Raw genomic sequence first — 13380 nt, forward strand, 5'->3', positions numbered from 1 at the left:
GGATCGCGAGCGATTCTGATCGCCGCTGATCTATTTAAAAGGGCCCGGTGTGGCACAGGCGCAGAAATAAGCGTTTTATCCTGAGGTTGTGTGCGTAGACGAAAATACAAATATGTTTGGGGTTCAACAAAAGAAAGGTTTTCAGTTATAGTCGAAAAGCTGAATTGAACATATTCTCTTTTCTCTCGCACCACGACTATGTGGGTGCGCTTTGAAGACGTGGACAGAGAAAAGACAGGTGCGTGCTGTCAATTCCCGGTCCGCGTCTTGAAAGCGCATCCACATCGTCGACATGCAGAACCAACTGGCCCAACTAAGTTCGGTGACAAACGTGCCCCGGAATTTATGTATATTTGTGTTTGTATAGGCATGACAACTATCAAAGGTAAAACCAAGCGGGGGGCCACGCTCATTGGAAGGCCACGACAGATATATTGCGCGGCGCCCGTCGGCCACGCGAGCCGCGTTACCTGATGCAGTGGCTGCGCCTGTGTATGCCGTGTGCTACGTCGAGCCCCTTCTGGTAGTCGCTAGACGTAGCTCTCGCGACTACAGCAATTCCTGCGGTACCTAGCGGCAATATAGGGAAGCTGCGTACTGAGGTCCAAACAGTCCAAGCGCCAGTGTTATACGGTAGGAGTGCGTAGGATGGCGCCACTCGTGAATAAAAAAACGAACGGCCAAGCAGATTTCTTCTTTCCAGGTGAGGAACCTGTGAAACGCTGTGCGAACCAGTCGCAAACCACCGGACGCGTCGATGGCTGACAACAAAAGAATATTTATTAAATCAGCATATGGCCGAGAAGGAGAAATGGCGCTAGTGGCGCTAAGGATGCCATAACGCACGCAGCGACGCCATAGGCCACATCTCCCTTTCTTTCTTGAAAGAAGATTACTTGACTCAGCACTATTCAACAAAGCGTCGTGGCTTATTGCGTTTTCTAGTGCTACGCCTTAGTGGTTGGGGTGGTGGTCCCGGGGGCTGTGGCGTTGTCGTTTCTGTTGAGCTTTGGGCTCGTATGTGCTCTCGGTTGCGACGGAACTCTTCCCCATCCTGTTGGGCACGATGTATGATCTCGGTGTTGGATCTTCAGAGACTACAATCACTGAATGCCACTTGGAAATTCAGCTGTTAAACACTGTGATTTCGGATCCAGGATGTAAACCTGCTAGGTCTCTTGTGACTTTGTCGTAGTACGTCTTCTGATGCTGTGGGATTTCCTTGAGTCTTGCCGCCACCTGCTTGGGAGGCACTGTCTTAGGCTCCAGTACCTTGGTGTGAAAGGCAGCTGTGTTCTTGTTCTTCTTCCCATCAGTAACTGGACTGGTGACAGCAACAGCTTGTCTCTTGGAGTGTTTCTTCACTCAAGTATGGTGTTGTAAAATGCTACGGTCCCGTAGGCGGTCTCATTAAGAAGTTTCTTCGCCTTTTGGACGGCTCGTTCCGCTATATCATTGGACCGTGGATAGTGCGGACTTGATAAGGTGTGCTCGCTGTCACACTGACCCATGTATTCAACAAATTTGTGGCTGTTAAATGGTGGTCCATTGTCGCTGATAAGCTTACGAGGTAGATTATGAGTAGCGAAGACTACTTGGCAAAACATGATGACGGCCTCAAGGGTCGTGTGCTTCAAGCGTCGAATCTCAAAGTAGAACGAGTAGAAGTCGACAATGACCCCATGTTCCTCTCCCTCATGGCAGAAAAAATTTATGTGATCTGCTTGCCAGGGTAGTTCGGGTATTTCGTGGCTCATCATCGGCAGTCGTTGGTTTCTGGGCTTAAGTTTCCTGCCGAGTGCACATCGATCTGCTTTCTCTTGAATGTCTGGTGACATGCTGGGCCAAAACATAACATCTCTGGCGCGTTGCTTCATCTTTTCTGCTCCTCCATGGGCTGCATGCAAAAAGTCTAAGACATGGTTTCTCATGCTACTAGGAATGATCAGTCGGTTGGATCGGAAGAGGATATCATCTTCGACATGGATCTCGTCACGGTACGGCCAGTAAGCTCGAGTTTGTTCAGAGACTGACTTTGTCATCTGGCCATGTGGTACTTGCGTATTCTTTGAAGGTACATATGTTGTTGGCTTCGCTTGTCTCACGCTGGATTAGCTGCAGTTTTTTCAGTGGAGACTGACAACTCTTGCACGACCGTTACTTGGAAGTGTTCTTCTTCCGGCACCTTTTCTTTTGACGGAAACCACGACAAGGCATCTGCTATAAACATCTCAGTTCCTGGTTTATACATTATCCGAAGTGAATTCTTTCGGAGTGTCAGTCACATCCTTTGCAGACGTAATGGACACTGGTGAAGCGGTTTCTTGAACATCGCCTTGTGTGGGTGGTGCTCACTTTCCACCGAGATGCTTGGCTGTGCAAAGACGTATTCGTGAAATATGGTGCATCCTTGTACAATGGCTAACATTTCCTTTTCAATTTGTGCATACTTTTCTTGTGCTTCTGTTAGTGAGCGAGAAGAGTAAGCCAAGGGGTGTACATTCTACAGGATGACTGCTCCTACTCCATGTTGGCTGGCATCTACTTGTAGCACAATGGGCTGTGTCTTGTCGTAGTATGCCATTACCAGTGCTTGTGACAAGGCTTTTCGCAGGCTCTAGCTTTGTTGCTGCGCGTCTGTTCATACGCATGCGTTGTCTTCAATGAGTCACGCAGTGGTGCACTTATCTCCTACATATTCGGGACAAATCTGGCAACAAAGTTGGCCATTTCCAGGAATGTCTTGAGTTGCTTAGTGTTCTCTAGGACTTGAACCACGAGAATCGCTTCTGCTCTTTTCGGGTCAATCGAGAGTCCTTGGTCGGTCAGCCTGAGCCCTAGATAGCGTACGTTGGTTTTGCAAAAGTGACACTTGGCCTCGTTCAGCTTGAGGTTTACTTCTTGGCACCATTGCAAAATATTTCGCCGACGTCTGTCATACTCCTCCATAATTGAACCCCATACCAGTATGTCATCTATGACTACGTCGACGCCATCAAGACCTTGCTGTGTTTGATGCATTGCTTTCTGGAAGACTTCCGGTGCTGTGGAAATTACAAATGGCATCCGTAGAAATCGGTATCTTCCGTATGGCGTGCTCATGGTGGATAAGTATGAACTAGGCTGGACAAGTCGGATTTGCCGAAATCCAGTGGCAGCGTCCAACGTAGAGAAGTACTTGGCAGAGTCTGTCTTGGTCACGACGTCCTCAAGCGTCAGCATGTGGTAGTGTTCTCGCTTGATTGCCTTGATAAGGTCGACAGGATACAAGCAAATTCTTATCTTGTGTTTCTCTACCACAACTGCCATTTGACTTGTCCATTAAGTCGGTTCTGTGACAGGTGCGAGGACTCCATTTGTTTTCATTCTGTCTAGTTCGGCCTTGACCTTTTCACGGAGAGCTAGTGCAACGCTACGGGCGGGCTTGACTATGCCTTGAAATCCCTTGTGTAGGTTCATGTGGTAAACCACACCACGTAGCTCACCGAGGCCTTTGAATGTGTCAGCAAACGGTTTTGCCACTTCATAAAGTTGGTTCTGGGTAGTTGTGAGTGTGGCCACAAGTTGGATGAGTCCTAGCTTCTGATGCAGTTCACCGCTGAGAGTTGCTGGCACGCGTTCTTGCAAAACAAAAAAAATGTACTTGAGCAGATCCGAGTTTGCTTGTAGCTTGTAGGGTAACTCTTTTCATTTCTTCTTTCTTCTGCCTGAAAAACGTCTTAAGCAACACGTGGCTTGCTTCCAATTGCGTGCTTGTAACTGCTTTCAGTTTCTTGAGCGAAATCACTTAACAGTTCGCTCCGGTGTCTAAGTTGCACAGCGCTGGCTCGCCCTCAATCTCGATCTCGGCCTTCTAAATTCCACTCGTCTGCATGTGGGTTTGTGAGACAGCATGAAGAAAGTTGTTTTCGTCGCATTCGAGGCTATCAACGTTCCTGGTCTTTATCTGGGTTGCGTTCGTCCTCTTGCTGGGCTTCTTTGACCGACAGACGCTCGCGAAGTGGTTGCGTTTCCCAAACTTCTTGCACGTCTTGCCTTCTGCGGGACAAGACTGATTCTTGTGGAACGCGTATTCACATTTCGTGCATGTTTTGTCGTTTTGGACAAAGTTGACCTCTTCAAGGCAGTTCGGGCGTTTGTCAGCGTTGCCGTTATTCTCTTGGGTCGTTCTCTACATCTCTTCTATTTTCTCCTTGCTTCGTTCTCTCGTGCGACAATTTTCGACGACCTTGTGAAAATCTGGGTTGTCGTTCGCTTTGTAGACGCTTGTAGACCTAAGATGAGGTGACTATTCAACATTCTCTCTTCAAGTAGCCCATACTCGCATTTGCCAACGAACGTTCGGAGTTCTGTGAGCCATTCATAGAAACGCTCTCCCAGCTTTTGATCTCTCGTGCCAAAAACGAAGTCATGGTACGCGAGGTTGACGATGGGCTTGTAGTGTTCTTCAATTTTTTTTAACAGCTTGCCTACCTCTTTATGGTATGCTTCGGCTTCAAAATTAAACGTGCGGTAAATCCTCCACTCCTCTTCTCCAATTTTTTCGAGAAACGTTGTCGCTTGAACTTCTTTCGGCTTACCGGAGAGTCCAGTCGCAGTAGCGTAGAGCTTGTAGTCGCTTTCCCAAAGTTTCCACGCCATCCAAAGATCTTGCGTCGTATCGAGGGGCTTCGGTGCGGGGAGCAAAGACGTAACAGTTTCTATAGCTATGGCAAGGCTGCCCGCTGGTGCTTAGATGTCCGGCGAAGGATTCTGGTTAGGCCGACAGAGCTACGCCTATATACTTCGTCGGGTCTTCTGACACCACGTGAGATGCTGTGCGAGCCAGCACGCAAACCACAGGACGCGTTGACGGCTGACAACAAAAGAACATTTATTAATTCATGCAGCATATAGCCGAGAAAGAGAAATGACGCTAGTTGCGCTAACAATGCCATGACGCACGCAGCAACGCCATAGGCCCCAGCACCAGTGTTAACTTGTTAACTCGAAACTATTAAATGACCACTGTATCCAGTGACTACATGTCACTGCGGCGCCCGAAGTATGTAAACAAATTTCGCAGAGAGGCGGTGGGCCATGTGCATTACGCGCACAACGCGACCACTTCAAGAACGCCGCTCGCTCTGGCGGGACCACTGGTGCCAACTAAAATAAGATGCTCAGCGTCAACAATCCGCACCCCTTCCACAAAGCAGCACGAACTGCAATCACACTGCAGAAAACTCAATATTTGTTTTAGCGACAGCAGACGCAGTGACCTCCGTGAATCCGCCATGCTCCAACTCCGCAGCGCCCTCTTATGTTCATTTGAGTTGCAAATATTGCAACTATATTAAGCTTAGCTTAACATAAAATGCAACCTAATTGAGATCAAGCCTGGAATATGCAAATTATGCCCATTTATTTTTTAGAGAAATAAGGTACTTGGTGCTACGATTGCGAAGAAATCCTCAATGAAACCCGATCTATACCTAGCCAATACTCGTGAATCGCGATGGGATGGCGTGAATATTTTGTGCATGGTCGTGTGAGTTAACGTGTGCCTACCAGAACCTGGACCAGTCTGTGCCAACTAGCTTTGCTCTGCCCGACCTATTACTACTCAGTGAGAGCCGAGCAAATTTTTTACTGTGTCAAAAACCTCGGCCAATGGCAGATCTTGAAGGGGTCGGTATACATTTAATTACTGAACACTCGAATGGTAGGATTTCATTTGACAATGATGAGTTCTAGTATACTAAACTTGCAGTGTAGGTTAACATGTAATCCCTGCGTTTTCAAGATTTTTTGTATGTACTTAGCCTTCTCTGGCTGCCCCAAAATTGGCTATACTTCTTGTAATACTTGTTGGTGGTTTTGCGTAAAAAAAGGCGATATGAATGTCAGAGGTGCTGCAGTGGAGGGCCTGGTAGTTGGATGACGTGGGGTTAAGGCACTTCTAATTCTCAGCGCATGGGCTTCTCGCAGATTGCGTCCATCAAAATGTGGCTGCAAACTCGGTCCCACGCACTAACACGGTCTTACGAAACATATGGCTCAAAGTAAAAAGTACCACTGCTGTGGCTGCATTTTTGATGAAGGTGAAAATATTTTGGGCCCGTGTGCTTAACCTAAGGACCCGTTAAACATGCCAGGTGGTCGACGTTTTCGGAAACCTCCACTAAGGTGTCTCTCATTATGATATGGTAGTTTTGGGAACTTGAACTCCCAAAATTGCTATCGTTATTGAAGTACAAGGTTATCGTTCTAGGAGGTGTTGGCTCACGGTATACACTAATCAGCACATATTGCACACATGATCACGCATGCGTTATCTGCCGGTCACTTCGCTTCGTTCATAAGAGTACTCAACGAAAGAAGAAACACTATTAAAATAACGTCATTTTATTGCTCGCTGGTGCGTAATTTCTTTAATAAACTAGAGCTATTAACAAAAACATCTGGGGTTTTACGCTACAGTCGACGATGCGATTATGAGGCCCACCGGAGACAACTTTGAAAATTTCGACCTTCTGATGTTCTTTAAGGTGCACTGACATCGCGCAGTTCGCGGTCCTCTACCGTTTTGCCTCCATCGAAATGCCACCACTGCGACCGGTACCGAACCTACATCTTTACGGTCACCCGCCATGGAACCATCGCGGTGGTATATCTACAATGTCTTTACAGCCACCGTAGTGCTTCATGAAAAAAAAAAAGGAACCGGAATAACATTCTCATTCGGTGTATTTTAAGGCAGAGATATGCATACACGCTCTCGCCAATGTGATTCACCAAATTTTTACAGGAGTCTTTCCGACCGTTGAATTGTGAACAGCATGCGATAACAGTTAATGGAAAGTATCTCAGTGAACTGCGATTCGTTGATGGCACTTAGCATATTGAGTAACTCGGAGAAACTATTGCAAATCATAATTACCGACTTAGACAGGGAAAGCGAGACTATGGTTCTGAAAAGTAATATGCAGGATACTAAAATATAGTGGAGCAGCCTTCGAAGAAAGGAGTGGTTTGCGATACCCAAGGACACACTATAAGTAGTAAAAGAATACGTCTATTTAGGAAGGGTTATGGTCACAGACGCGAACCATGAGACCGAAGTAACTAGACCAATAAGAATGTCTTGTGTGGATTTGGAACTTATTCTGAGATAATGAATGGCAGTTTACCGCTATCTGTCAAGAAAAAAGTTATAACAGTGGCATTTTTGATTGATTGATTGATCTATACGTGGTGTTTAATGTCCCAAAACCACCACAAGATTACCAGAGACGCCGTAATGAAGGAATCCGGAAGTTTGACCACCTGGGGTTCTTTAACGTGCACACAAATCTGACCACACGGGCCTACAGCATTTTCGCCTCCATCGTAAAACGCAGCCGCCGCAGCCGGGATTCGATCCCACGACCTGCGGGTCAGCAGCCGAGTAACTTAGCCGTAGACCGCCGTGGCCGGGACAGTGGCATTTTATCGGTACCGTATACGGAAAAAAAAAATGTGAAGGTTTATGAAGAGACTAAAAGCGGTAAACTTAAAGTGAGTACGAGGCCGCGCGCCACAAAAATATATATGATAGGTGTAACCTTATCACAGGCAAGAAGACAGCAAAGTGGGTGAAAGAACAGAAGCGTGTTAAGAATATTTAAGTTAAAATTAAGAATGCAGCGAGAAGTCCAGACAGCTGATGGTCATTAAAAGAGACAGCATGGATTCTAACAGAAGGCAACCACGAAAACGGAAGAAAAAAGTTAAAATTGGCACATGAGTTTCAGAAGTTTCCGGGGTTAACGTGGGCGCAATATGCACAGGAACCAGACGATTGGAGAAACATGGAGTGTGGCATGTACCCTACCGTGATGTTGCGCGTGATGGTATATATGATGACGACCACCCACTATTGAAACGAGAATGCGCAAGTTTGATTACATGACCGGTACACGCAAGTTTGATTACATGACCAAGTTTGATTACATGCGCAAGTTTGATTACATGACCGGTAAACAGTTGCCAATCTTCTTTTATTAGCCTATCCTTAAAGCATAAAATATGTGTTAAGAGCCCAATCATGTTTAGCCTCAGCGTTTTCGGTGAGTGTAACATGTGCTTAGCATTCATTCATTCATTCATTCATTCATTCATTCATTCATTCATTCATTCATTCATTCATTCATTCATTCATTCATTCATTCATTCATTCATCTCAAATGCGCTCAAGCTCCTTGGCATTCTAGATCGGAGCGGAGTACATATGTGCGACAGTAAGAAGAATACTAATGTTTCTGCAAACAATTTCAATAATATTTAAACCTTGACTGCTGGATGTGGTACAATTTCGGCTCGTGAGCTAGTCTACGTGAAAAGGTAGAAGTTACTAGTAATACAAAAACTGAAAGGCATAGCTGACTAACTAATGACAATTCACTAGATTTTGTTCCAAACTTATTAAATTATTGCTACTATTTTCATTTGCAAAGTTTAGCCGTGGATTTCGCAAGGCGGATCCACCTGAAACGAACTGTTATGAGGCCACCAGCTCTGAAATAATAATTTTCGAACATCACAGGGAAACGAATTACCATTCAATTTTTTTTTTCAATCGATATGTGAGGTTTAACGTCCCAAAACCATATGATTATGAGTGACGCCGTAATGAAAGACTCCGGAAATTTTGAACACCTGGGGTTCTTCAACGTGCACCAAAATGTGAGCACACGGGCCTACAGCGATTCCGCCTCCATCGAAAATGCGGCCGCTACAGCCAGGATTTCATCCCGTGACCTGCGGGTAAGCAGCCACTAGACCACCACGGCGGGGCCATTCGAAGTTTTTCCTAAGAAAACACAGTTTCATGTATTGAAGCCCAAAATTAAGTGACGTTATAGTTCAACACTGTTTCATAGAGACCTCGAGCAGCCGATTGGCCTCACCTGTCGAATAAAGAAAGAAAGAAAGAAAAAAGGAAAGAAAGAAAGAACAAATGAAAGAAAGAGAGAAAGAGAGAAAGGAAGAAAGACAGAAAGAAAGAAAAAAGAAAGAAAGAAAGAAAGAAAGAAAGAAAGAAAGAAAGAAAGAAAGAAAGAAAGAAAGAAAGAAAGAAAGAAAGAAAGAAAGAGGATTGCGCTATTGCCAAATGTTCGCGTGGTCTACGGCTTGCTGAACAAGATCACACGTAGGGACATATATCCCTAGCCTCGTACAGACGACGCTGTGACCGCTGGCATCAAGGGTCCTAGTTTTCGTCTGGCCCCACCTCAGTGGTCTAGTGGATAAGGTACTCGGCTGCTGACCCGCACATCGCGGGATCAAATCCCGGCTGTGGCGGCTGCATTTCCGATGGGGACGGAAATGTTGTTGGCCCGTGTGTTCAGAATTGGGTGCACGTTGAAGAACCCCAGGTGGTCGAAATTTCCGGAGCCCTCTACTACGGCGTCTCAATCATATGATGGTTTTGGGATGTATAACCCCACAAATCAATCAATCAATAGTTTTTGTCTGTTCGTTGAAGCTGCACTCCGACTACTCGCAGTCCCGATGGCTGAACGTGACCACTACATGGCAGCCTTCTTATACCCAATGATTTTATTGACACGTGATTCGGACTGTGCAACGCGCTTGCAACATTTGGGCGCATGATCGATATAATCTTCTCGACTTCAAGTGGCAGACAAATTTCTGCTACCTGGATGGTACTTTTATCTTTTCAGATGACTTTTTCATCCGTATATACACAAAATGTTCAAGCTATCGCCACCAGCCTCAGCTCAAATGGTCTTGTCGCACAGAAGCTGTTTATTGTGAGCCCTGTTTTTGTCCGTGATACTTCGGGATCCCACAACACTTCGTGCTGTTGATGCATTTCCTAAATTGACAATGAAATGCATTCACAGCTCTCTGTGCCTTTTTTATTTTATACGTTTCATTTACCATTTCCCCAAATGTAAAGTGCCTTTGACTTAACTCCACAGCAGCCGCGATCTTCGAGCGCAGTCACCATATGGGGCGATGCATCTAGCAAACTCCGCTGTATTCTTACATCTCCTCCAATCTAGCAAAATTTAGATCTGCTGGCCCTAAGAGAGAGACAGAGAGTGAAATTTATTATAACAGGAAAGCTGAGAGGGCCCCAAATGAAACGAGGACTCTGACGGTGTCGGCTTTGGCCCTGTGCTTGCCCAGTGGAAACATGAGTTTGATGAGTTAGTCGTTCCTTATGCCACATATGCACCTATGAAAGCACGTGTGAAAATACATAACTGTGTTTTAGCCCCGAACCTTACCCCCCCCCCCCCGCCCAACCTCCACCGAAAAAAAGTTCCAACTAGAGGGGGGGGGGGGATAAACAACAAGAGGGAAGGCAGGGAGGTTAACCAGGCACATTCTCGGTTTGCTACCCTACGCTGGGGGAATAGGGAGGGGGCATAAAGATGAGAGAGAGAGGAAAGAGAAGAGAAAGAGAGAGAGAGAGAAAAAAGGAGGATTGTCAGTCAATCGGCTGGCGCGTATGCAGCGGTGGCACTACACAAAAGTTAAAGGTGGTCACATAGGCCTGTAGTCCTCAAAAAGCACAAGACAGCTTTGACTGCTTTTTGAGCCGACGAAAGGCGATGACGGTGTTCCAGTAGCATCTGCACAGAGAGTGGCCGATCATCCAATTGTCGCAATGCGTCCGAAAGCTTCTGTCTTTCAGAGGCAAATCGAGGGCAATGGTATATCAGATGGTCGATGTCTTCTTTGGTGCAGCAGACGTCGCATTCCGCATTGCGGTCAATCCGATGAGGGTTCTATATGCTTTTGTGAAGGCAACCCCCAACCAAAGGCGACAAAGAAGTGAAGCTTCACGTCGACGAAGTCCGGATGGAGGTCGAAGTTCCAGTCGAGGGTTTATTTGGTATAGTCTCGTATGTCTTACGCTTGGGGTGTTCCACTCCTGCAGACTCAGATTACGTGCCAGGTGACGAAGTGGCTTTGCAGCATCAGTCCTTGACAAAGAAATCGGAAGGGTGTGTTCTTCTTGGTGCAATATGCGAGCCGCGTTGTCTGCGGAATCATTGCCACTGATCCCACAATGGCTAGGAAGCCACTGAAACTTGACCTCGTGGCCTGTTTCTGTGACGTGGTGAAGAAGCTTGACAACTTCGTAAGTTAATTGTTCATGGCAACTTCGTCGAAGGACTGACTGCATGCTCTGTAAGGCTGGTTTTGAGTCGGAAAACACAGCCCATTTACTCGGTCTTTGGGATTTGATGTACTCTAGGGCGCCACGCGAAGCCGCAAGTTCTGCCGCTGTGGACTTAGTAACATGTGACAGTTTGATTCGCAGAGTGATTCCTCTAGCTGGAATCACCACCGCACCACCAAAACCAGACGTTGTGGTTGAACTATCGCTGTATATGTGCACGTGGTTGTTGTACATTTCGTGCAGATGGCTCAAGCTCAATTGTTTTAGGGCTGATGAAGGCAAATTTGATTTTTTCTGTATTCCTGGAATCGAAACACGTACTTGTGGAAGTGTCAGGCGCCACAGAGGATACACCAGTTTCTCAGCAGGCGTAAAACCTGACGTAAACGACGCACGATGAGCACAGACGATTGCACTAAATTTCATGCGGGGCCTCTCAGTAACGAGGGTTGCCAAGTGGTGGGAAGGCTTCCTAGCATGTTGCCTGAGGTACGTACGTATTGTTTCAATGGTGATGTGCGTCATGATCGAGTAGTCCTGTGCAATGGCAATTGTTTCAGCTGTCGATACGCAGCGGGGTAAACCAAGGCATATCCTAAGTGCGTGGGCTCGAATATTTTGGATTGTGCGCAGGTTCCAACTAGGGTGCCCGACATTATGAACAGCAAAACTTTTTGGGACGTTGGATACACAAAAAATGCGAATTGTCGCTATATCATTGCTTAATGTTTGTAATCGAGCGACTGTACAGGTAGGAATCCCAAGTTCCATATGGAACATTTCTTTTGAAATTCCCAGCCAAAGTGTTGATTCAGCTTTATCGAACATTTCAAATCGCGCAAACTTTTCTGTTGACGCGCTCTCACTCGCTGTCACCGAAGTGCCTGTGGAGTGAAGCAGAAATCCTCGCACTGATTCTATTGTGGATTTATTGCGTGAAGCAACGTTACCTACCCTTCTTGAAGAAGTAAGCCGTCCAAGACACCCTTTCAATCTTCGCGACAATGGCTCTACCATCGATACTACCTTGGTGACTGACGTAAATGGCACTTGTTCCGCGTCATCTACATTAAGACTTATGCGTACCTTCAACGCTGACTCACCCCGCCGTGGCGGTCTAGTGGCTGAAGTACTCGGCTGCTAACCTGAAGGTCACGGGATCGAATTCTGGGTGCAGCGGCTGCATTTTCGATGAAGGCAAAAATGCTGTAGGCTCGTGTGCTCAGATTTGTGTGCACTTTAAAGAACCCCAGGTGGCCAGAATTTCTGCAGCCCTCCACTACGGCGTGTCTCATAATCATATGATAGTTTTGGTACGTTGGGTCTCACAAATCAATCAATAAATACTTTCCACGCATATTTAGGCGAGTCGACGGCAGTTTCTCAAGCTGCTTAGCGTTGAAGAAGGTCGCCAGAGAGTCCGATGTCACGCCACTATTGGTGAGCAGTGTCAAATGGACCATCAAGATGTCTTGAAGAATTTTAGCGTCGTACGCCCGTGACTGAGTTATATGGCTCTGGACTCCTTGAGATGGCCCTAATAGCCAAGTCACTTGGGCTTTATTTTAATTTGGTAATCAGTAATGTCGAGACATTAAATTGTGCATATGGGACTGCTAAAGCCTTACTATCATGCACTGTGCCGTTGTATTCTGCCCGTAACTTTCCAGGAAGGCTCTGTTTCAGAAGAGAAAAGTGCCACTCGTTGCCGAAACAGAGAACGCTGTTCATGCAAAGAGAGAGAAAGAGAGAGAGAGAGACGATTGAGCAACACAAGCTTTGCGCTGGTTCTGCCATTGATCGTTCGTCCGCAATAGTAAAGTGCGTACTCTTTACTGTATTAAATTTGCTTCCCTCATGCTTTTCTTCAATACCTCACATGCGAAGCAAGTGCTCTACCTCTGAGCTTTCTTCAATACCTGTTACTTTACTGATTCTGCAGTTCAATAAATAAGCCTCTAGTTCCTCTTTCTTTGTTGTTAAATAATAGGCATCATAATAAGAATAAAATAATAAAGCAAGAGAAACTTGCTTGCTCCATTTCTAGAAATGAAATTGGCACTGCAGCAAAGATTCTGGGTGGAACGCTTTAGCGAAAAAACAAACAACTAAATCTTGAGCAATGCCGCACAAGTAATAATACATTTTGAATAATTACGTGCCAAAACTATCCTATGTTAATGAAGCATGCCCTATAG

This window comes from Rhipicephalus microplus, chromosome X (genome assembly GCF_043290135.1).
Source record: "Rhipicephalus microplus isolate Deutch F79 chromosome X, USDA_Rmic, whole genome shotgun sequence".
Classification (NCBI taxonomy): Eukaryota; Metazoa; Arthropoda; class Arachnida; order Ixodida; family Ixodidae; genus Rhipicephalus; species Rhipicephalus microplus.